The sequence below is a fragment of the Spea bombifrons genome, chromosome 2, assembly GCF_027358695.1.
Source record: "Spea bombifrons isolate aSpeBom1 chromosome 2, aSpeBom1.2.pri, whole genome shotgun sequence".
NCBI lineage: Eukaryota > Metazoa > Chordata > Amphibia > Anura > Pelobatidae > Spea > Spea bombifrons.
Window position 1 is genome coordinate 142,628,333 of NC_071088.1, and position 17,500 is coordinate 142,645,832.

Sequence of the window (17,500 nt, forward strand, 5' to 3'; positions counted from 1 at the left end):
TGCTTAGCTTCCGAGATCAGACGAGATTGGGTGCTTTCAGGGTGGTATGGCCACAGGTGTGAAAGCACTTTATTTTACTTTTCTTATTCTGCTGCTGCTGCTGCTGCTGCTGCTGCTGCTGCTGCTGCTGCTGCTGCTGCTGCTTGTCGTCAGACAGAAAGAATTATAAGCCCTGGGACAGGACAGAGAAGGTGAGAAGGTTCAAATAAGGGTTTAAAGCTTTGATGATGAGCAAGAAACACATGGCAAAAAGCTCTCCCCGGACTGTGAGAAAAAATTAAAAGCCTACAACACCTGGTATTCCCAGGCAGTCTCCCATCCAGGTACTAACCAGGCCAAACCCTGCTTAGCTTCCGAAATCAGACGAGATCGGGCGCTTTCAGGGTGGTATGGCCACAGGTGTGAAAGTTTTTTATTTTACTTCTCTTATTCTGTTGCTGCTGCTGCTGCTGCTGCTGCTGCTGCTGCTGCTGCTGCTGCTTGTCGTCAGACAAAAAGAATTATAAGCCCTGGGACAGGACAGAGAAGGTGAGATGGTTCAAATAAGGGTTTAAAGCTTTGATGATGAGCAAGAAACATGGCAAAAAGCTCTCCCCGGACTGTGAGAAAAAATTAAAAGCCTACAACACCTGGTATTCCCAGGCGGTCTCCCATCCCGGTACTAACCAGGCCCAAGCCTGCTTAGCTTCCGAGATCAGACGAGATCGGGCGCTTTCAGGGTGGTACGGCCGCAGGTGTGAAAGTTTTTTATTTTACTTCTCTTATTCTGCTGCTGCTGCTGCTGCTGCTGCTGCTGCTGCTGCTGCTGCTGCTGCTGCTGCTGCTGCTGCTTGTCGTCAGACAGAAAGAATTATAAGCCCTGGGACAGGACAGAGAAGGTGAGAAGGTTCAAATAAGGGTTTAAAGCTTTGATGATGAGCAAGAAACACATGGCAAAAAGCACTCCCCGGACTGTGAGAAAAGAAAAAGCCTACAACACCTGGTATTCCCAGGCGGTCTCCCATTCAGGTACTAACCAGGCCCAACCCTGCTTAGCTTCCGAGATCAGACGAGATCGGGCGCTTTCAGGGTGGTATGGCCGCAGGTGTGAAAGTTTTTTATTTTACTTCTCTTATTCTGTTGCTGTTGCTGTTGCTGCTGCTGCTGCTGCTGCTGCTGCTGCTGCTGCTGCTGCTGCTGCTGCTGCTGCTGCTGCTGCTGCTGCTTGTCGTCAGACAGAAAGAATTATAAGCCCTGGGACAGGACAGAGAAGGTGAGAAGGTTCAAATAAGGGTTTAAAGCTTTGATGATGAGCAAGAAACACATGGCAAAAAGCTCTCCCTGGACTGTGAGAAAAGAAAAAGCCTACAACACCTGGCATTCCCAGGCGGTCTCCCATCCAGGTACTAACCAGGCCCAACCCTGCTTAGCTTCCGAGATCAGACAAGATCGGGCGCTTTCAGGGTGGTATGGCCGCAGGTGTGAAAGCTCTTTATTTTACTTTTCTTATTCTGTTGCTGCTGCTGCTGCTGCTGCTGCTGCTGCTGCTGCTGCTGCTGCTGCTGCTGCTGCTGCTGCTTGTCGTCAGACAAAAAGAATTATAAGCCCTGGGACAGGACAGAGAAGGTGAGAAGGTTCAAATAAGGGTTTAAAGCTTTGATGATGAGCAAGAAACACATGGCAAAAAGCTCTCCCCGGACTGTGAGAAAAAATTAAAAGCCTACAACACCTGGTATTCCCAGGCGGTCTGCCATCCAGGTACTAACCAGGCCCAACCCTGCTTAGCTTCCGAGATCAGACGAGATCGGGCGCTTTCAGGGTGGTATGGCCGCAGGTGTGAAAGTTATTTATTTTACTTCTCTTATTCTGTTGCTGCTGCTGCTGCTGCTGCTGCTGCTGCTGCTGCTGCTGCTGCTGCTGCTGCTGCTGCTGCTGCTGCTGCTGCTGCTGCTGCTGTTGCTGCTGCTGCTGCTGCTGCTGCTTGTCGTCAGACAAAAAGAATTATAAGCCCTGGGACAGGACAGAGAAGGTGAGAAGGTTCAAATAAGGGTTTAAAGCTTTGATGATGAGCAAGAAACACATGGCAAAAAGCTCTCCCCGGACTGTGAGAAAAAATTAAAAGCCTACAACACCTGGTATTCCCAGGCGGTCTCCGATCCAGGTACTAACCAGGCCCAACCCTGCTTAGCTTCCGAGATCAGACGAGATCGGGCGCTTTCAGGGTGGTATGGCCGCAGGTGTGAAAGTTTTTTATTTTACTTCTCTTATTCTGTTGCTGCTGCTGCTGCTGCTGCTGCTGCTGCTGCTGCTGCTTGTCGTCAGACAAAAAGAATTATAAGCCCTGGGACAGGACAGAGAAGGTGAGAAGGTTCAAATAAGGGTTTAAAGCTTTGATGATGAGCAAGAAACACATGGCAAAAAGCTCTCCCCGGACTGTGAGAAAAGAAAAAGCCTACAACACCTGGTATTCCCAGGCGGTCTCCCATCCAGGTACTAACCAGGCCCAACCCTGCTTAGCTTCCGAGATCAGGCGCTTTCAGGGTGGTATGGCCGCAGGTGTGAAAGCTCTTTATTTTACTTCTCTTATTCTGTTGCTGCTGCTGCTGCTGCTGCTGCTGCTGCTGCTGCTGCTGCTGCTGCTGCTGCTGCTGCTGCTGCTGCTGCTGCTGCTGCTGCTGCTGCTGCTGCTGCTGCTGCTGCTGCTTGTCGTCAGACAGAAAGAATTATAAGCCCTGGGACAGGACAGAGAAGGTGAGAAGGTTCAAACAAGGGTTTAAAGCTTTGATGATGAGCAAGAAACACATGGCAAAAAGCTCTCCCCGGACTGTGAGAAAAAATTAAAAGCCTACAACACCTGGTATTCCCAGGCGGTCTCCCATCCAGGTACTAACCAGGCCCAACCCTGCTTAGCTTCCGAGATCAGACGAGATCGGGCGCTTTCATGGTGGTATGGCCGCAGGTGTGAAAGTTTTTTATTTTACTTCTCTTATTCTGTTGCTGCTGCTGCTGCTGCTGCTGCTGCTGCTGCTGCTGCTGCTGCTGCTGCTTGTCGTCAGACAAAAAGAATTATAAGCCCTGGGACAGGACAGAGAAGGTGAGAAGGTTCAAATAAGGGTTTAAAGCTTTGATGATGAGCAAGAAACACATGGCAAAAAGCTCTCCCCGGACTGTGAGAAAAAATTAAAAGCCTACAACACCTGGTATTCCCAGGCGGTCTCCCATCCAGGTACTAACCAGGCCCAACCCTGCTTAGCTTCCGAGATCAGGCGCTTTCATGGTGGTATGGCCGCAGGTGTGAAAGTTTTTTATTTTACTTCTCTTATTCTGTTGCTGTTGCTGCTGCTGCTGCTGCTGCTGCTGCTGCTGCTGCTGCTGCTTGTCGTCAGACAGAAAGAATTATAAGCCCTGGGACAGGACAGAGAAGGTGAGAAGGTTCAAATAAGGGTTTAAAGCTTTGATGATGAGCAAGAAACACATGGCAAAAAGCTCTCCCCGGACTGTGAGAAAAGAAAAAGCCTACAACACCTGGTATTCCCAGGCGGTCTCCCATCCAGGTACTAACCAGGCCCAACCCTGCTTAGCTTCCGAGATCAGACGAGATCGGGCGCTTTCAGGGTGGTATGGCCGCAGGTGTGAAAGTTTTTTATTTTACTTCTCTTATTCTGTTGCTGCTGCTTCTGCTGCTTCTGCTTCTGCTTCTGCTTCTGCTGCTGCTGCTGCTGCTGCTGCTGCTGCTGCTGCTTGTCGTCAGACAGAAAGAATTATAAGCCCTGGGACAGGACAGAGAAGGTGAGAAGGTTCAAATAAGGGTTTAAAGCTTTGATGATGAGCAAGAAACACATGGCAAAAAGCTCTCCCCGGACTGTGAGAAAAGAAAAAGCCTACAACACCTGGTATTCCCAGGCGGTCTCCCATCCAGGTACTAACCAGGCCCAACCCTGCTTAGTTTCCGAGATCAGATGAGATCGGGCACTTTCAGGGTGTTATGGCCGCAGGTGTGAAAACTCTTTATTTTACTTTTCTTATTCTGTTGCTGCTGCTGCTGCTGCTGCTGCTGCTGCTGCTGCTGCTGCTGCTGCTGCTGCTGCTGCTGCTGCTGCTTGTCGTCAGACAGAAAGAATTATAAGCCCTGGGACAGGACAGAGAAGGTGAGAAGGTTCAAATAAGGGTTTAAAGCTTTGATGATGAGCAAGAAACACATGGCAAAAAGCTCTCCCCGGACTGTGAGAAAAAATTAAAAGCCTACAACACCTGGTATTCCCAGGCGGTCTGCCATCCAGGTACTAACCAGGCCCAACCCTGCTTAGCTTCCGAGATCAAACGAGATCGGGCGCTTTCAGGGTGGTATGGCCGCAGGTGTGAAAGTTTTTTATTTTACTTCTCTTATTCTGTTGCTGCTGCTGCTGCTGCTGCTGCTGCTGCTGCTGCTGCTGCTGCTGCTGCTGCTGCTGCTGCTGCTGCTGCTGCTGCTGCTGCTGCTGCTGCTGCTGCTGCTGCTGCTTGTCGTCAGACAAAAAGAATTATAAGCCCTGGGACAGGACAGAGAAGGTGAGAAGGTTCAAATAAGGGTTTAAAGCTTTGATGATGAGCAAGAAACACATGGCAAAAAGCTCTCCCCGGACTGTGAGAAAAGAAAAAGCCTACAACACCTGGTATTCCCAGGCGGTCTCCCATCCAGGTACTAACCAGGCCCAACCCGGCTTAGCTTCCGAGATCAGATGAGATCGGGCGCTTTCAGGGTGGTATGGCCGCAGGTGTGAAAGCTCTTTATTTTACTTTTCTTATTCTGTTGCTGCTGCTGCTGCTGCTGCTGCTGCTGCTGCTGCTGCTGCTGCTGCTGCTGCTGCTGCTGCTGCTGCTTGTCGTCAGACAGAAAGAATTATAAGCCCTGGGACAGGACAGAGAAGGTGAGAAGGTTCAAACAAGGGTTTAAAGCTTTGATGATGAGCAAGAAACACATGGCAAAAAGCTCTCCCCGGACTGTGAGAAAAAATTAAAAGCCTACAACACCTGGTATTCCCAGGCGGTCTCCCATCCAGGTACTAACCAGGCCCAACCCTGCTTAGCTTCCGAGATCAGACGAGATCGGGCGCTTTCATGGTGGTATGGCCGCAGGTGTGTAAGTTTTTTATTTTACTTCTCTTATTCTGTTGCTGCTGCTGCTGCTGCTGCTGCTGCTGCTGCTGCTGCTGCTTGTCGTCAGACAAAAAGAATTATAAGCCCTGGGACAGGACAGAGAAGGTGAGAAGGTTCAAATAAGGGTTTAAAGCTTTGATGATGAGCAAGAAACACATGGCAAAAAGCTCTCCCCGGACTGTGAGAAAAAATTAAAAGCCTACAACACCTGGTATTCCCAGGCGGTCTCCCATCCAGGTACTAACCAGGCCCAACCCTGCTTAGCTTCCGAGATCAGACGAGATCGGGCGCTTTCATGGTGGTATGGCCGCAGGTGTGAAAGTTTTTTATTTTACTTCTCTTATTCTGTTGCTGTTGCTGCTGCTGCTGCTGCTGCTGCTGCTGCTGCTGCTGCTTGTCGTCAGACAGAAAGAATTATAAGCCCTGGGACAGGACAGAGAAGGTGAGAAGGTTCAAATAAGGGTTTAAAGCTTTGATGATGAGCAAGAAACACATGGCAAAAAGCTCTCCCCGGACTGTGAGAAAAGAAAAAGCCTACAACACCTGGTATTCCCAGGCGGTCTCCCATCCAGGTACTAACCAGGCCCAACCCTGCTTAGCTTCCGAGATCAGACGAGATCGGGCGCTTTCAGGGTGGTATGGCCGCAGGTGTGAAAGTTTTTTATTTTACTTCTCTTATTCTGTTGCTGCTGCTTCTGCTGCTTCTGCTTCTGCTTCTGCTTCTTCTGCTTCTGCTGCTGCTGCTGCTGCTGCTGCTGCTGCTGCTGCTTGTCGTCAGACAGAAAGAATTATAAGCCCTGGGACAGGACAGAGAAGGTGAGAAGGTTCAAATAAGGGTTTAAAGCTTTGATGATGAGCAAGAAACACATGGCAAAAAGCTCTCCCCGGACTGTGAGAAAAAATTAAAAGCCTACAACACCTGGTATTCCCAGGCGGTCTGCCATCCAGGTACTAACCAGGCCCAACCCTGCTTAGCTTCCGAGATCAAACGAGATCGGGCGCTTTCAGGGTGGTATGGCCGCAGGTGTGAAAGTTTTTTATTTTACTTCTCTTATTCTGTTGCTGCTGCTGCTGCTGCTGCTGCTGCTGCTGCTGCTGCTGCTGCTGCTGCTGCTGCTGCTGCTGCTGCTTGTCGTCAGACAAAAAGAATTATAAGCCCTGGGACAGGACAGAGAAGGTGAGAAGGTTCAAATAAGGGTTTAAAGCTTTGATGATGAGCAAGAAACACATGGCAAAAAGCTCTCCCCGGACTGTGAGAAAAAATTAAAAGCCTACAACACCTGGTATTCCCAGGCGGACTCCCATCCTGGTACTAACCAGGCCCAACCCTGCTTAGCTTCCGAGATCAGACGAGATCGGGCGCTTTCAGGGTGGTATGGCCGCAGGTGTGAAAGTTTTTCATTTTACTTCTCTTATTCTGTTGCTGCTGCTGCTGCTGCTGCTGCTGCTGCTGCTGCTGCTGCTGCTGCTGCTGCTGCTGCTGCTTGTCGTCAGACAAAAAGAATTATAAGCCCTGGGACAGGACAGAGAAGGTGAGAAGGTTCAAATAAGGGTTTAAAGCTTTGATGATGAGCAAGAAACACATGGCAAAAAGCTCTCCCCGGACTGTGAGAAAAAATTAAAAGCCTACAACACCTGGTATTCCCAGGCGGTCTCCCATCCAGGTACTAACCAGGCCCAACCCTGCTTAGCTTCCGAGATCAGACGAGATCGGGCGCTTTCAGGGTGGTATGGCCACATGTGTGAAAGTTTTTTATTTTACTTCTCTTATTCTGCTGCTGCTGCTGCTGCTGCTGCTGCTGCTGCTGCTGCTGCTGCTGCTGCTGCTGCTGCTGCTGCTGCTGCTGCTTGTCGTCAGACAGAAAGAATTATAAGCCCTGGGACAGGACAGAGAAGGTGAGAAGGTTCAAATAAGGGTTTAAAGCTTTGATGATGAGCAAGAAACACATGGCAAAAAGCTCTCCCCGGACTGTGAGAAAAAATTAAAAGCCTACAACACCTGGTATTCCCAGGCGGTCTCCCATCCAGGTACTAACCAGGCCCAACCCTGCTTAGCTTCCGAGATCAGACGAGATCGGGCGCTTTCAGGGTGGTATGGCCGCAGGTGTGAAAGTTTTTTATTTTACTTCTCTTATTCTGTTGCTGCTGCTGCTGCTGCTGCTGCTGCTGCTGCTGCTGCTGCTGCTGCTGCTGCTTGTCGTCAGACAAAAAGAATTATAAGCCCTGGGACAGGACAGAGAAGGTGAGAAGGTTCAAATAAGGGTTTAAAGCTTTGATGATGAGCAAGAAACACATGGCAAAAAGCTCTCCCCGGACTGTGAGAAAAAATTAAAAGCCTACAACACCTGGTATTCCCAGGCGGTCTCCCATCCAGGTACTAACCAGGCCCAACCTTGCTTAGCTTCCGAGATCAGACGAGATCGGGCGCTTTCAGGGTGGTATGGCCGCAGGTGTGAAAGTTTTTTATTTTACTTCTCTTATTCTGCTGCTGCTGCTGCTGCTGCTGCTGCTGCTGCTGCTGCTGCTGCTGCTGCTGCTGCTGCTGCTGCTGCTGCTGCTGCTGCTGCTTGTCGTCAGACAAAAAGAATTATAAGCCCTGGGACAGGACAGAGAAGGTGAGAAGGTTCAAATAAGGGTTTAAAGCTTTGATGATGAGCAAGAAACACATGGCAAAAAGCTCTCCCCGGACTGTGAGAAAAAATTAAAAGCCTACAACACCTGGTATTCCCAGGCGGTCTCCCATCCAGGTACTAACCAGGCCCAACCCTGCTTAGCTTCCGAGATCAGATGAGATCGGGCGCTTTCAGGGTGGTATGGCCGCAGGTGTGAAAGTTTTTTATTTTACTTCTCTTATTCTGCTGCTGCTGCTGCTGCTGCTGCTGCTGCTGCTGCTGCTGCTGCTGCTGCTGCTGCTGCTGCTGCTGCTGCTGCTGCTTGTCGTCAGACAGAAATAATTATAAGCCCTGGGACAGGACAGAGAAGGTGAGAAGGTTCAAATAAGGGTTTAAAGCTTTGATGATGAGCAAGAAACACATGGCAAAAAGCTCTCCCCGGACTGTGAGAAAAGAAAAAGCCTACAACACCTGGTATTCCCAGGCGGTCTCCCATCCAGGTACTAACCAGGCCCAAACCTGCTTAGCTTCCGAGATCAGACGAGATCGGGCGCTTTCAGGGTGGTATGGCCGCATGTGTGAATGTTTTTTATTTTACTTCTCTTATTCTGCTGCTGCTGCTGCTGCTGCTGCTGCTGCTGCTGCTGCTTGTCGTCAGACAGAAAGAATTATAAGCCCTGGGACAGGACAGAGAAGGTGAGAAGGTTCAAATAAGGGTTTAAAGCTTTGATGATGAGCAAGAAACACATGGCAAAAAGCTCTCCCCGGACTGTGAGAAAAGAAAAAGCCTACAACACCTGGTATTCCCAGGCAGTCTCCCATCCAGGTACTAACCAGGCCCAACACTGCTTAGCTTCCGAGATCAGACGAGATCGGGCGCTTTCAGGGTGGTATGGCCGCAGGTGTGAAAGGTTTTTATTTTACTTCTCTTATTCTTCTGCTGCTGCTGCTGCTGCTGCTGCTGCTGCTGCTGCTGCTGCTGCTGCTGCTGCTGCTGCTGCTTGTCGTCAGACAGAAAGAATTATAAGCCCTGGGACAGGACAGAGAAGGTGAGAAGGTTCAAATAAGGGTTTAAAGCTTTGATGATGAGCAAGAAACACATGGCAAAAAGCTCTCCCCGGACTGTGAGAAAAAATTAAAAGCCTACAACACCTGGTATTCCCAGGGGGTCTCCCATCCAGGTACTAACCAGGCCCAACCCTGCTTAGCTTCCAAGATCAGACGAGATCGGGCGCTTTCAGGGTGGTATGGCCGCAGGTGTGAAAGTTTTTTATTCTACTTCTCTTATTCTGTTGCTGCTGCAAATAAGGGTTTAAAGCTTTGATGATGAGCAAGAAACACATGGCAAAAAGCTCTCCCCGGACTGTGAGAAAAAATTAAAAGCCTACAACACCTGGTATTCCCAGGCAGTCTCCCATCCAGGTACTAACCAGGCCCAACCCTGCTTAGCTTCCGAGATCAGACGAGATCGGGCGCTTTCAGGGTGGTATGGCCTCAGGTGTGAAAATTTTTTATTTTACTTCTCTTATTCTGTTGCTGCTGCTGCTGCTGCTGCTGCTGCTGCTGCTGCTGCTGCTGCTGCTGCTGCTGCTGCTGCTGCTGCTGCTGCTTGTCGTCAGACAAAAAGAATTATAAGCCCTGGGACAGGACAGAGAAGGTGAGAAGGTTCAAATAAGGGTTTAAAGCTTTGATGATGAGCAAGAAACACATGGCAAAAAGCTCTCCCCGGACTGTGAGAAAAAATTAAAAGCCTACAACACCTGGTATTCTCAGGCGGTCTCCCATCCAGGTACTAACCAGGCCCAACCCTGCTTAGCTTCCGAGATCAGACGAGATCGGGCGCTTTCAGGGTGGTATGGCCGCAGGTGTGAAAGTTTTTTATTTTACTTCTCTTATTCTGCTGCTGCTGCTGCTGCTGCTGCTGCTGCTGCTGCTGCTGCTGCTGCTGCTGCTGCTGCTGCTGCTTGTCGTCAGACAGAAAGAATTATAAGCCCTGGGACAGGACAGAGAAGGTGAGAAGGTTCAAATAAGGGTTTAAAGCTTTGATGATGAGCAAGAAACACATGGCAAAAAGCTCTCCCCGGACTGTGAGAAAAGAAAAAGCCTACAACACCTGGTATTCCCAGGCGGTCTCCCATCCAGGTACTAACCAGGCCCAACCCTGCTTAGCTTCCGAGATCAGGCGCTTTCAGGGTGGTATGGCCGCAGGTGTGAAAGTTTTTTATTTTACTTCTCTTATTCTGTTGCTGCTGCTGCTGCTGCTGCTGCTGCTGCTGCTGCTGCTGCTGCTGCTGCTGCTGCTGCTGCTGCTGCTGCTGCTTGTCGTCAGACAGAAAGAATTATAAGCCCTGGGACAGGACAGAGAAGGTGAGAAGGTTCAAATAAGGGTTTAAAGCTTTGATGATGAGCAAGAAACACATGGCAAAAAGCTCTCCCCGGACTGTGAGAAAAAATTAAAAGCCTACAACACCTGGTATTCCCAGGCGGTCTCCCATCCAGGTACTAACCAGGCCCAACCCTGCTTAGCTTCCGAGATCAGACGAGATCGGGCGCTTTCAGGGAGGTATGGCCGCAGGTGTGAAAGCTCTTTATTTTACTTTTCCTATTCTGTTGCTGCTGCTGCTGCTGCTGCTGCTGCTGCTGCTGCTGCTGCTGCTGCTGCTGCTGCTTGTCGTCAGACAGAAAGAATTATAAGCCCTGGGACAGGACAGAGAAGGTGAGAAGGTTCAAATAAGGGTTTAAAGCTTTGATGATGAGCAAGAAACACATGGCAAAAAGCTCTCCCCGGACTGTGAGAAAAAATTAAAAGCCTACAACACCTGGTATTCCCAGGCGGTCTCCCATCCAGGTACTAACCAGGCCCAACCCTGCTTAGCTTCCGAGATCAGACGAGATCGGGCGCTTTCAGGGTGGTATAGCCGCAGGTGTGAAAGTTTTTTATTTTACTTCTCTTATTCTGCTGCTGCTGCTGCTGCTGCTGCTGCTGCTGCTGCTGCTGCTGCTGCTTGTCGTCAGACAGAAAGAATTATAAGCCCTGGGACAGGACAGAGAAGGTGAGAAGGTTCAAATAAGGGTTTAAAGCTTTGATGATGAGCAAGAAACACATGGCAAAAAGCTCTCCCCGGACTGTGAGAAAAAATTAAAAGCCTACAGCACCTGGTATTCCCAGGCGGTCTGCCATCCAGGTACTAACCAGGCCCAACCCTGCTTAGCTTCCGAGATCAGACGAGATCGGGCGCTTTCAGGGTGGTATGGCCGCAGGTGTGAAAGTTTTTTATTTTACTTCTCTTATTCTGTTGCTGCTGCTGCTGCTGCTGCTGCTGCTGCTGCTGCTGCTGCTGCTGCTGCTGCTGCTTGTCGTCAGACAAAAAGAATTATAAGCCCTGGGACAGGACAGAGAAGGTGAGAAGGTTCAAATAAGGGTTTAAAGCTTTGATGATGAGCAAGAAACACATGGCAAAAAGCTCTCCCCGGACTGTGAGAAAAGAAAAAGCCTACAACACCTGGTATTCCCAGGCGGTCTCCCATCCAGGTACTAACCAGGCCCAACCCTGCTTAGCTTCCGAGATCAGACGAGATCGGGCGCTTTCAGGGAGGTATGGCTGCAGGTGTGAAAGCTCTTTATTTTACTTTTCTTATTCTGTTGCTGCTGCTGCTGCTGCTGCTGCTGCTGCTGCTTGTCGTCAGACAGAAAGAATTATAAGCCCTGGGACAGGACAGAGAAGGTGAGAAGGTTCAAATAAGGGTTTAAAGCTTTGATGATGAGCAAGAAACACATGGCAAAAAGCTCTCCCCGGACTGTGAGAAAAAATTAAAAGCCTACAACACCTGGTATTCCCAGGCGGTCTCCCATCCAGGTACTAACCAGGCCCAACCCTGCTTAGCTTCCGAAATCAGACGAGATCGGGCGCTTTCAGGGTGGTATGGCCGCAGGTGTGAAAGTTTTTTATTTTACTTCTCTTATTCTGCTGCTGCTGCTGCTGCTGCTGCTGCTGCTGCTGCTGCTGCTGCTGCTGCTGCTGCTGCTGCTTGTCGTCAGACAGAAAGAATTATAAGCCCTGGGACTGCACAGAGAAGGTGAGAAGGTTCAAATAAGGGTTTAAAGCTTTGATGATGAGCAAGAAACACATGGCAAAAAGCTCTCCCCGGACTGTGAGAAAAGAAAAAGACTACAACACCTGGTATTCCCAGGCGGTCTCCCATCCAGGTACTAACCAGGCCCAACCCTGCTTAGCTTCCGAGATCAGACGAGATCGGGCGCTTTCAGGGTGGTATGGCCGCAGGTGTGAAAGTTTTTTATTTTACTTCTCTTATTCTGTTGCTGCTGCTGCTGCTGCTGCTGCTGCTGCTGCTGCTGCTGCTGCTGCTGCTGCTGCTGCTGCTGCTGCTGCTGCTGCTGCTGCTGCTGCTGCTTGTCGTCAGACAGAAAGAATTATAAGCCCTGGGACAGGACAGAGAAGGTGAGAAGGTTCAAATAAGGGTTTAAAGCTTTGATGATGAGCAAGAAACACATGGCAAAAAGCTCTCCCCGGACTGTGAGAAAAGAAAAAGCTTACAACACCTGGTATTCCCAGGCGGTCTCCCATCCAGGTACTAACCAGGCCCAACCCTGCTTAGCTTCCGAGATCAGACGAGATCGGGCGCTTTCAGGGTGGTATGGCTGCAGGTGTGAAAGCTCTTTATTTTACTTTTCTTATTCTGTTGCTGCTGCTGCTGCTGCTGCTGCTGCTGCTGCTGCTGCTGCTTGTCGTCAGACAGAAAGAATTATAAGCCCTGGGACAGGACAGAGAAGGTGAGAAGGTTCAAATAAGGGTTTAAAGCTTTGATGATGAGCAAGAAACACATGGCAAAAAGCTCTCCCCGGACTGTGAGAAAAAATTAAAAGCCTACAACACCTGGTATTCCCAGGCGGTCTGCCATCCAGGTACTAACCAGGCCCAACCCTGCTTAGCTTCCGAGATCAGACAAGATCGGGCGCTTTCAGGGTGGTATGGCCACAGGTGTGAAAGTTTTTTATTTTACTTCTCTTATTCTGTTGCTGCTGCTGCTGCTGCTGCTGCTGCTGCTGCTGCTGCTGCTGCTGCTGCTGCTGCTGCTGCTGCTGCTGCTGCTGCTGCTTGTCGTCAGACAAAAAGAATTATAAGCCCTGGGACAGGACAGAGAAGGTGAGAAGGTTCAAATAAGGGTTTAAAGCTTTGATGCTGAGCAAGAAACACATGGCAAAAAGCTCTCCCCGGACTGTGAGAAAAAATTAAAAGCCTACAACACCTGGTATTCCCAGGCGGTCTCCCATCCAGGTACTAACCAGGCCCAACCCTGCTTAGCTTCCGAGATCAGACGAGATCGGGCGCTTTCAAGGTGGTATGGCCGCAGGTGTGAAAGTTTTTTATTTTACTTCTCTTATTCTGTTGCTGCTGCTGCTGCTGCTGCTGCTGCTGCTGCTGCTGCTGCTGCTGCTGCTGCTGCTGCTGCTGCTGCTGCTGCTGCTGCTGCTGCTGCTTGTCGTCAGACAAAAAGAATTATAAGCCCTGGGACAGGACAGAGAAGGTGAGAAGGTTCAAATAAGGGTTTAAAGCTTTGATGATGAGCAAGAAACACATGGCAAAAAGCTCTCCCCGGACTGTGAGAAAAGAAAAAGCCTACAACACCTGGTATTCCCAGGCGGTCTCCCATCCAGGTACTAACCAGGCCCAACCCTGCTTAGCTTCCGAGATCAGACGAGATCAGGCGCTTTCAGGGAGGTATGGCTGCAGGTGTGAAAGATCTTTATTTTACTTTTCTTATTCTGTTGCTGCTGCTGCTGCTGCTGCTGCTGCTGCTGCTGCTGCTGCTGCTGCTGCTTGTCGTCAGACAGAAAGAATTATAAGCCCTGGGACAGGACAGAGAAGGTGAGAAGGTTCAAATAAGGGTTTAAAGCTTTGATGATGAGCAAGAAACACATGGCAAAAAGCTCTCCCCGGACTGTGAGAAAAAATTAAAAGCCTACAACACCTGGTATTCCCAGGCGGTCTCCCATCCAGGTACTAAACAGGCCCAACCCTGCTTAGCTTCCGAGATCAGATGAGATCGGGCGCTTTCAGGGTGGTATGGCCGCAGGTGTGAAAGTTTTTTATTTTACTTCTCTTATTCTGCTGCTGCTGCTGCTGCTGCTGCTGCTGCTGCTGCTGCTGCTGCTGCTGCTGCTGCTGCTGCTGCTGCTGCTGCTGCTTGTCGTCAGACAGAAAGAATTATAAGCCCTGGGACAGGACAGAGAAGGTGAGAAGGTTCAAATAAGGGTTTAAAGCTTTGATGATGAGCAAGAAACACATGGCAAAAAGCTCTCCCCGGACTGTGAGAAAAGAAAAAGCCTACAACACCTGGTATTCCCAGGCGGTCTCCCATCCAGGTACTAACCAGGCCCAACCCGGCTTAGCTTCCGAGATCAGACGAGATCGGGCGCTTTCAGGGTGGTATGGCCGCAGGTGTGAAAGTTTTTTATTTTACTTCTCTTATTCTGTTGCTGCTGCTGCTGCTGCTGCTGCTGCTGCTGCTGCTGCTGCTGCTGCTGCTGCTGCTGCTTGTCGTCAGACAGAAAGAATTATAAGCCCTGGGACAGGACAGAGAAGGTGAGAAGGTTCAAATAAGGGTTTAAAGCTTTGATGATGAGCAAGAAACACATGGCAAAAAGCTCTCCCCGGACTGTGAGAAAAAATTAAAAGCCTACAACACCTGGTATTCCCAGGCGGTCTGCCATCCAGGTACTAACCAGGCCCAACCCTGCTTAGCTTCCAAGATCAAACGAGATCGGGCGCTTTCAGGGTGATATGGCAGCAGGTGTGAAAGTTTTTTATTTTACTTCTCTTATTCTGTTGCTGCTGCTGCTGCTGCTGCTGCTGCTGCTGCTGCTGCTGCTGCTGCTGCTGCTGCTGCTGCTTGTCGTCAGACAAAAAGAATTATAAGCCCTGGGACAGGACAGAGAAGGTGAGAAGGTTCAAATAAGGGTTTAAAGCTTTGATGATGAGCAAGAAACACATGGCAAAAAGCTCTCCCCGGACTGTGAGAAAAAATTAAAAGCCTACAACACCTGGTATTCCCAGGGGGTCTCCCATCCAGGTACTAACCAGGCCCAACCCTGCTTAGCTTCCAAGATCAGACGAGATCGGGCGCTTTCAGGGTGGTATGGCCGCAGGTGTGAAAGTTTTTTATTCTACTTCTCTTATTCTGTTGCTGCTGCAAATAAGGGTTTAAAGCTTTGATGATGAGCAAGAAACACATGGCAAAAAGCTCTCCCCGGACTGTGAGAAAAAATTAAAAGCCTACAACACCTGGTATTCCCAGGCAGTCTCCCATCCAGGTACTAACCAGGCCCAACCCTGCTTAGCTTCCGAGATCAGACGAGATCGGGCGCTTTCAGGGTGGTATGGCCTCAGGTGTGAAAATTTTTTATTTTACTTCTCTTATTCTGTTGCTGCTGCTGCTGCTGCTGCTGCTGCTGCTGCTGCTGCTGCTGCTGCTGCTGCTGCTGCTGCTGCTGCTGCTGCTGCTGCTGCTGCTTGTCGTCAGACAAAAAGAATTATAAGCCCTGGGACAGGACAGAGAAGGTGAGAAGGTTCAAATAAGGGTTTAAAGCTTTGATGATGAGCAAGAAACACATGGCAAAAAGCTCTCCCCGGACTGTGAGAAAAAATTAAAAGCCTACAACACCTGGTATTCTCAGGCGGTCTCCCATCCAGGTACTAACCAGGCCCAACCCTGCTTAGCTTCCGAGATCAGACGAGATCGGGCGCTTTCAGGGTGGTATGGCCGCAGGTGTGAAAGTTTTTTATTTTACTTCTCTTATTCTGCTGCTGCTGCTGCTGCTGCTGCTGCTGCTGCTGCTGCTGCTGCTGCTTGTCGTCAGACAGAAAGAATTATAAGCCCTGGGACAGGACAGAGAAGGTGAGAAGGTTCAAATAAGGGTTTAAAGCTTTGATGATGAGCAAGAAACACATGGCAAAAAGCTCTCCCCGGACTGTGAGAAAAGAAAAAGCCTACAACACCTGGTATTCCCAGGCGGTCTCCCATCCAGGTACTAACCAGGCCCAACCCTGCTTAGCTTCCGAGATCAGGCGCTTTCAGGGTGGTATGGCCGCAGGTGTGAAAGTTTTTTATTTTACTTCTCTTATTCTGTTGCTGCTGCTGCTGCTGCTGCTGCTGCTGCTGCTGCTGCTGCTGCTGCTGCTGCTGCTGCTGCTGCTGCTGCTGCTGCTGCTGCTGCTGCTGCTTGTCGTCAGACAGAAAGAATTATAAGCCCTGGGACAGGACAGAGAAGGTGAGAAGGTTCAAATAAGGGTTTAAAGCTTTGATGATGAGCAAGAAACACATGGCAAAAAGCTCTCCCCGGACTGTGAGAAAAAATTAAAAGCCTACAACACCTGGTATTCCCAGGCGGTCTCCCATCCAGGTACTAACCAGGCCCAACCCTGCTTAGCTTCCGAGATCAGACGAGATCGGGCGCTTTCAGGGAGGTATGGCCGCAGGTGTGAAAGCTCTTTATTTTACTTTTCCTATTCTGTTGCTGCTGCTGCTGCTGCTGCTGCTGCTGCTGCTGCTGCTGCTGCTGCTTGTCGTCAGACAGAAAGAATTATAAGCCCTGGGACAGGACAGAGAAGGTGAGAAGGTTCAAATAAGGGTTTAAAGCTTTGATGATGAGCAAGAAACACATGGCAAAAAGCTCTCCCCGGACTGTGAGAAAAAATTAAAAGCCTACAACACCTGGTATTCCCAGGCGGTCTCCCATCCAGGTACTAACCAGGCCCAACCCTGCTTAGCTTCCGAGATCAGACGAGATCGGGCGCTTTCAGGGTGGTATGGCCGCAGGTGTGAAAGTTTTTTATTTTACTTCTCTTATTCTGTTGCTGCTGCTGCTGCTGCTGCTGCTGCTGCTGCTGCTGCTGCTGCTGCTTGTCGTCAGACAAAAAGAATTATAAGCCCTGGGACAGGACAGAGAAGGTGAGAAGGTTCAAATAAGGGTTTAAAGCTTTGATGATGAGCAAGAAACACATGGCAAAAAGCTCTCCCCGGACTGTGAGAAAAGAAAAAGCCTACAACACCTGTTATTCCCATGCGGTCTCCCATCCAGGTACTAACCAGGCCCAACCCTGCTTAGCTTCCGAGATCAGACGAGATCGGGCGCTTTCAGGGTGGTATGGCCGCAGGTGTGAAAGTTTTTTATTTTACTTCTCTTATTCTGTTGCTGCTGCTGCTGCTGCTGCTGCTGCTGCTGCTGCTGCTGCTTGTCGTCAGACAGAAAGAATTATAAGCCCTGGGACAGGACAGAGAAGGTGAGAAGGTTCAAATAAGGGTTTAAAGCTTTGATGATGAGCAAGAAACACATGGCAAAAAGCTCTCCCCGGACTGTGAGAAAAGAAAAAGCCTACAACACCTGGTATTCCCAGGCGGTCTCCCATCCAGGTACTAACCAGGCCCAACCCTGCTTAGCTTCCGAGATCAGACGAGATCGGGCGCTTTCAGGGTGGTATGGCCGCAGGTGTGAAAGTTTTTTATTTTACTTCTCTTATTCTGTTGCTGCTGCTTCTGCTTCTGCTTCTGCTTCTGCTTCTGCTTCTGCTTCTGCTTCTGCTTCTGCTTCTGCTGCTGCTGCTGCTGCTGCTGCTGCTTGTCGTCAGACAGAAAGAATTATAAGCCCTGGGACAGGACAGAGAAGGTGAGAAGGTTCAAATAAGGGTTTAAAGCTTTGATGATGAGCAAGAAACACATGGCAAAAAGCTCTCCCCGGACTGTGAGAAAAGAAA

The 17,500-nt window shown here is 49.7% G+C and overlaps 46 non-coding genes and 4 pseudogenes across 46 annotated transcripts in view; all 50 read right to left on the reverse strand.

Annotated features, from left to right (window-relative positions):
* LOC128479215 (5S ribosomal RNA) overlaps nucleotides 1-58 on the reverse strand; it is a 119-nt gene extending 61 nt beyond the window's left edge. The window contains exon 1 of the ribosomal RNA XR_008350099.1: nucleotides 1-58. This exon is cut by the window's left edge and continues 61 nt beyond it. This is a non-coding gene — a ribosomal RNA (5S ribosomal RNA).
* Nucleotides 59-282: 224 nt separating this feature from the next.
* Nucleotides 283-401, reverse strand: LOC128479498 (5S ribosomal RNA). Its single transcript, XR_008350370.1, has one exon. It is a non-coding gene; the product is annotated as a 5S ribosomal RNA (ribosomal RNA).
* Nucleotides 402-617: 216 nt separating this feature from the next.
* LOC128478803 (5S ribosomal RNA) lies at nucleotides 618-736 on the reverse strand. The gene has a single exon (XR_008349704.1). It is a non-coding gene; the product is annotated as a 5S ribosomal RNA (ribosomal RNA).
* Nucleotides 737-967: 231 nt separating this feature from the next.
* On the reverse strand, nucleotides 968-1,086 carry LOC128477017 (5S ribosomal RNA). Its single transcript, XR_008348007.1, has one exon. It is a non-coding gene; the product is annotated as a 5S ribosomal RNA (ribosomal RNA).
* A 255-nt stretch (nucleotides 1,087-1,341) lies between these two features.
* Nucleotides 1,342-1,460, reverse strand: LOC128478445 (5S ribosomal RNA). Its single transcript, XR_008349363.1, has one exon. It is a non-coding gene; the product is annotated as a 5S ribosomal RNA (ribosomal RNA).
* Nucleotides 1,461-1,696: 236 nt separating this feature from the next.
* Nucleotides 1,697-1,815, reverse strand: LOC128477821 (5S ribosomal RNA). The gene has a single exon (XR_008348774.1). It is a non-coding gene; the product is annotated as a 5S ribosomal RNA (ribosomal RNA).
* Nucleotides 1,816-2,099: 284 nt separating this feature from the next.
* On the reverse strand, nucleotides 2,100-2,218 carry LOC128478751 (5S ribosomal RNA). Its single transcript, XR_008349655.1, has one exon. It is a non-coding gene; the product is annotated as a 5S ribosomal RNA (ribosomal RNA).
* Nucleotides 2,219-2,428: 210 nt separating this feature from the next.
* Nucleotides 2,429-2,537, reverse strand: LOC128479951 (uncharacterized; annotated as a pseudogene).
* A 284-nt stretch (nucleotides 2,538-2,821) lies between these two features.
* LOC128477725 (5S ribosomal RNA) lies at nucleotides 2,822-2,940 on the reverse strand. Its single transcript, XR_008348684.1, has one exon. It is a non-coding gene; the product is annotated as a 5S ribosomal RNA (ribosomal RNA).
* A 224-nt stretch (nucleotides 2,941-3,164) lies between these two features.
* On the reverse strand, nucleotides 3,165-3,273 carry LOC128480408 (uncharacterized; annotated as a pseudogene).
* Nucleotides 3,274-3,492: 219 nt separating this feature from the next.
* LOC128476243 (5S ribosomal RNA) lies at nucleotides 3,493-3,611 on the reverse strand. Its single transcript, XR_008347261.1, has one exon. It is a non-coding gene; the product is annotated as a 5S ribosomal RNA (ribosomal RNA).
* A 246-nt stretch (nucleotides 3,612-3,857) lies between these two features.
* Nucleotides 3,858-3,976, reverse strand: LOC128478544 (5S ribosomal RNA). Its single transcript, XR_008349456.1, has one exon. It is a non-coding gene; the product is annotated as a 5S ribosomal RNA (ribosomal RNA).
* A 242-nt stretch (nucleotides 3,977-4,218) lies between these two features.
* LOC128478223 (5S ribosomal RNA) lies at nucleotides 4,219-4,337 on the reverse strand. Its single transcript, XR_008349154.1, has one exon. It is a non-coding gene; the product is annotated as a 5S ribosomal RNA (ribosomal RNA).
* Nucleotides 4,338-4,616: 279 nt separating this feature from the next.
* On the reverse strand, nucleotides 4,617-4,735 carry LOC128477289 (5S ribosomal RNA). Its single transcript, XR_008348269.1, has one exon. It is a non-coding gene; the product is annotated as a 5S ribosomal RNA (ribosomal RNA).
* A 242-nt stretch (nucleotides 4,736-4,977) lies between these two features.
* Nucleotides 4,978-5,096, reverse strand: LOC128477727 (5S ribosomal RNA). The gene has a single exon (XR_008348686.1). It is a non-coding gene; the product is annotated as a 5S ribosomal RNA (ribosomal RNA).
* A 215-nt stretch (nucleotides 5,097-5,311) lies between these two features.
* Nucleotides 5,312-5,430, reverse strand: LOC128477728 (5S ribosomal RNA). The gene has a single exon (XR_008348687.1). It is a non-coding gene; the product is annotated as a 5S ribosomal RNA (ribosomal RNA).
* A 216-nt stretch (nucleotides 5,431-5,646) lies between these two features.
* LOC128476244 (5S ribosomal RNA) lies at nucleotides 5,647-5,765 on the reverse strand. Its single transcript, XR_008347262.1, has one exon. It is a non-coding gene; the product is annotated as a 5S ribosomal RNA (ribosomal RNA).
* A 257-nt stretch (nucleotides 5,766-6,022) lies between these two features.
* LOC128478224 (5S ribosomal RNA) lies at nucleotides 6,023-6,141 on the reverse strand. The gene has a single exon (XR_008349155.1). It is a non-coding gene; the product is annotated as a 5S ribosomal RNA (ribosomal RNA).
* A 242-nt stretch (nucleotides 6,142-6,383) lies between these two features.
* LOC128476999 (5S ribosomal RNA) lies at nucleotides 6,384-6,502 on the reverse strand. The gene has a single exon (XR_008347989.1). It is a non-coding gene; the product is annotated as a 5S ribosomal RNA (ribosomal RNA).
* Nucleotides 6,503-6,738: 236 nt separating this feature from the next.
* On the reverse strand, nucleotides 6,739-6,857 carry LOC128478260 (5S ribosomal RNA). The gene has a single exon (XR_008349189.1). It is a non-coding gene; the product is annotated as a 5S ribosomal RNA (ribosomal RNA).
* A 245-nt stretch (nucleotides 6,858-7,102) lies between these two features.
* On the reverse strand, nucleotides 7,103-7,221 carry LOC128476245 (5S ribosomal RNA). Its single transcript, XR_008347263.1, has one exon. It is a non-coding gene; the product is annotated as a 5S ribosomal RNA (ribosomal RNA).
* Nucleotides 7,222-7,448: 227 nt separating this feature from the next.
* Nucleotides 7,449-7,567, reverse strand: LOC128477706 (5S ribosomal RNA). Its single transcript, XR_008348666.1, has one exon. It is a non-coding gene; the product is annotated as a 5S ribosomal RNA (ribosomal RNA).
* A 254-nt stretch (nucleotides 7,568-7,821) lies between these two features.
* On the reverse strand, nucleotides 7,822-7,940 carry LOC128476413 (5S ribosomal RNA). The gene has a single exon (XR_008347425.1). It is a non-coding gene; the product is annotated as a 5S ribosomal RNA (ribosomal RNA).
* A 246-nt stretch (nucleotides 7,941-8,186) lies between these two features.
* Nucleotides 8,187-8,305, reverse strand: LOC128478948 (5S ribosomal RNA). Its single transcript, XR_008349844.1, has one exon. It is a non-coding gene; the product is annotated as a 5S ribosomal RNA (ribosomal RNA).
* A 207-nt stretch (nucleotides 8,306-8,512) lies between these two features.
* LOC128478858 (5S ribosomal RNA) lies at nucleotides 8,513-8,631 on the reverse strand. The gene has a single exon (XR_008349758.1). It is a non-coding gene; the product is annotated as a 5S ribosomal RNA (ribosomal RNA).
* A 236-nt stretch (nucleotides 8,632-8,867) lies between these two features.
* Nucleotides 8,868-8,986, reverse strand: LOC128477602 (5S ribosomal RNA). The gene has a single exon (XR_008348564.1). It is a non-coding gene; the product is annotated as a 5S ribosomal RNA (ribosomal RNA).
* A 122-nt stretch (nucleotides 8,987-9,108) lies between these two features.
* On the reverse strand, nucleotides 9,109-9,227 carry LOC128479035 (5S ribosomal RNA). Its single transcript, XR_008349927.1, has one exon. It is a non-coding gene; the product is annotated as a 5S ribosomal RNA (ribosomal RNA).
* A 248-nt stretch (nucleotides 9,228-9,475) lies between these two features.
* Nucleotides 9,476-9,594, reverse strand: LOC128477480 (5S ribosomal RNA). The gene has a single exon (XR_008348450.1). It is a non-coding gene; the product is annotated as a 5S ribosomal RNA (ribosomal RNA).
* Nucleotides 9,595-9,828: 234 nt separating this feature from the next.
* On the reverse strand, nucleotides 9,829-9,937 carry LOC128479952 (uncharacterized; annotated as a pseudogene).
* A 248-nt stretch (nucleotides 9,938-10,185) lies between these two features.
* On the reverse strand, nucleotides 10,186-10,304 carry LOC128476782 (5S ribosomal RNA). The gene has a single exon (XR_008347778.1). It is a non-coding gene; the product is annotated as a 5S ribosomal RNA (ribosomal RNA).
* Nucleotides 10,305-10,534: 230 nt separating this feature from the next.
* Nucleotides 10,535-10,653, reverse strand: LOC128477026 (5S ribosomal RNA). The gene has a single exon (XR_008348016.1). It is a non-coding gene; the product is annotated as a 5S ribosomal RNA (ribosomal RNA).
* Nucleotides 10,654-10,871: 218 nt separating this feature from the next.
* Nucleotides 10,872-10,990, reverse strand: LOC128477004 (5S ribosomal RNA). Its single transcript, XR_008347994.1, has one exon. It is a non-coding gene; the product is annotated as a 5S ribosomal RNA (ribosomal RNA).
* Nucleotides 10,991-11,218: 228 nt separating this feature from the next.
* Nucleotides 11,219-11,337, reverse strand: LOC128476873 (5S ribosomal RNA). Its single transcript, XR_008347866.1, has one exon. It is a non-coding gene; the product is annotated as a 5S ribosomal RNA (ribosomal RNA).
* Nucleotides 11,338-11,543: 206 nt separating this feature from the next.
* On the reverse strand, nucleotides 11,544-11,662 carry LOC128477682 (5S ribosomal RNA). The gene has a single exon (XR_008348644.1). It is a non-coding gene; the product is annotated as a 5S ribosomal RNA (ribosomal RNA).
* A 231-nt stretch (nucleotides 11,663-11,893) lies between these two features.
* LOC128477164 (5S ribosomal RNA) lies at nucleotides 11,894-12,012 on the reverse strand. Its single transcript, XR_008348146.1, has one exon. It is a non-coding gene; the product is annotated as a 5S ribosomal RNA (ribosomal RNA).
* Nucleotides 12,013-12,276: 264 nt separating this feature from the next.
* LOC128477783 (5S ribosomal RNA) lies at nucleotides 12,277-12,395 on the reverse strand. The gene has a single exon (XR_008348739.1). It is a non-coding gene; the product is annotated as a 5S ribosomal RNA (ribosomal RNA).
* A 215-nt stretch (nucleotides 12,396-12,610) lies between these two features.
* Nucleotides 12,611-12,729, reverse strand: LOC128479177 (5S ribosomal RNA). Its single transcript, XR_008350062.1, has one exon. It is a non-coding gene; the product is annotated as a 5S ribosomal RNA (ribosomal RNA).
* Nucleotides 12,730-12,983: 254 nt separating this feature from the next.
* Nucleotides 12,984-13,102, reverse strand: LOC128476982 (5S ribosomal RNA). The gene has a single exon (XR_008347972.1). It is a non-coding gene; the product is annotated as a 5S ribosomal RNA (ribosomal RNA).
* Nucleotides 13,103-13,363: 261 nt separating this feature from the next.
* LOC128477764 (5S ribosomal RNA) lies at nucleotides 13,364-13,482 on the reverse strand. The gene has a single exon (XR_008348720.1). It is a non-coding gene; the product is annotated as a 5S ribosomal RNA (ribosomal RNA).
* Nucleotides 13,483-13,706: 224 nt separating this feature from the next.
* On the reverse strand, nucleotides 13,707-13,825 carry LOC128476834 (5S ribosomal RNA). Its single transcript, XR_008347828.1, has one exon. It is a non-coding gene; the product is annotated as a 5S ribosomal RNA (ribosomal RNA).
* A 246-nt stretch (nucleotides 13,826-14,071) lies between these two features.
* Nucleotides 14,072-14,190, reverse strand: LOC128477863 (5S ribosomal RNA). Its single transcript, XR_008348814.1, has one exon. It is a non-coding gene; the product is annotated as a 5S ribosomal RNA (ribosomal RNA).
* Nucleotides 14,191-14,423: 233 nt separating this feature from the next.
* Nucleotides 14,424-14,542, reverse strand: LOC128479530 (5S ribosomal RNA). Its single transcript, XR_008350400.1, has one exon. It is a non-coding gene; the product is annotated as a 5S ribosomal RNA (ribosomal RNA).
* Nucleotides 14,543-14,778: 236 nt separating this feature from the next.
* LOC128477603 (5S ribosomal RNA) lies at nucleotides 14,779-14,897 on the reverse strand. Its single transcript, XR_008348565.1, has one exon. It is a non-coding gene; the product is annotated as a 5S ribosomal RNA (ribosomal RNA).
* A 122-nt stretch (nucleotides 14,898-15,019) lies between these two features.
* Nucleotides 15,020-15,138, reverse strand: LOC128479036 (5S ribosomal RNA). Its single transcript, XR_008349928.1, has one exon. It is a non-coding gene; the product is annotated as a 5S ribosomal RNA (ribosomal RNA).
* A 260-nt stretch (nucleotides 15,139-15,398) lies between these two features.
* On the reverse strand, nucleotides 15,399-15,517 carry LOC128477481 (5S ribosomal RNA). The gene has a single exon (XR_008348451.1). It is a non-coding gene; the product is annotated as a 5S ribosomal RNA (ribosomal RNA).
* Nucleotides 15,518-15,733: 216 nt separating this feature from the next.
* LOC128479953 (uncharacterized) lies at nucleotides 15,734-15,842 on the reverse strand (annotated as a pseudogene).
* A 266-nt stretch (nucleotides 15,843-16,108) lies between these two features.
* LOC128476783 (5S ribosomal RNA) lies at nucleotides 16,109-16,227 on the reverse strand. Its single transcript, XR_008347779.1, has one exon. It is a non-coding gene; the product is annotated as a 5S ribosomal RNA (ribosomal RNA).
* A 221-nt stretch (nucleotides 16,228-16,448) lies between these two features.
* On the reverse strand, nucleotides 16,449-16,567 carry LOC128476246 (5S ribosomal RNA). The gene has a single exon (XR_008347264.1). It is a non-coding gene; the product is annotated as a 5S ribosomal RNA (ribosomal RNA).
* A 219-nt stretch (nucleotides 16,568-16,786) lies between these two features.
* Nucleotides 16,787-16,905, reverse strand: LOC128477596 (5S ribosomal RNA). Its single transcript, XR_008348559.1, has one exon. It is a non-coding gene; the product is annotated as a 5S ribosomal RNA (ribosomal RNA).
* A 213-nt stretch (nucleotides 16,906-17,118) lies between these two features.
* On the reverse strand, nucleotides 17,119-17,237 carry LOC128476247 (5S ribosomal RNA). Its single transcript, XR_008347265.1, has one exon. It is a non-coding gene; the product is annotated as a 5S ribosomal RNA (ribosomal RNA).
* Between the last annotated feature and the right edge of the window lie 263 nt (nucleotides 17,238-17,500).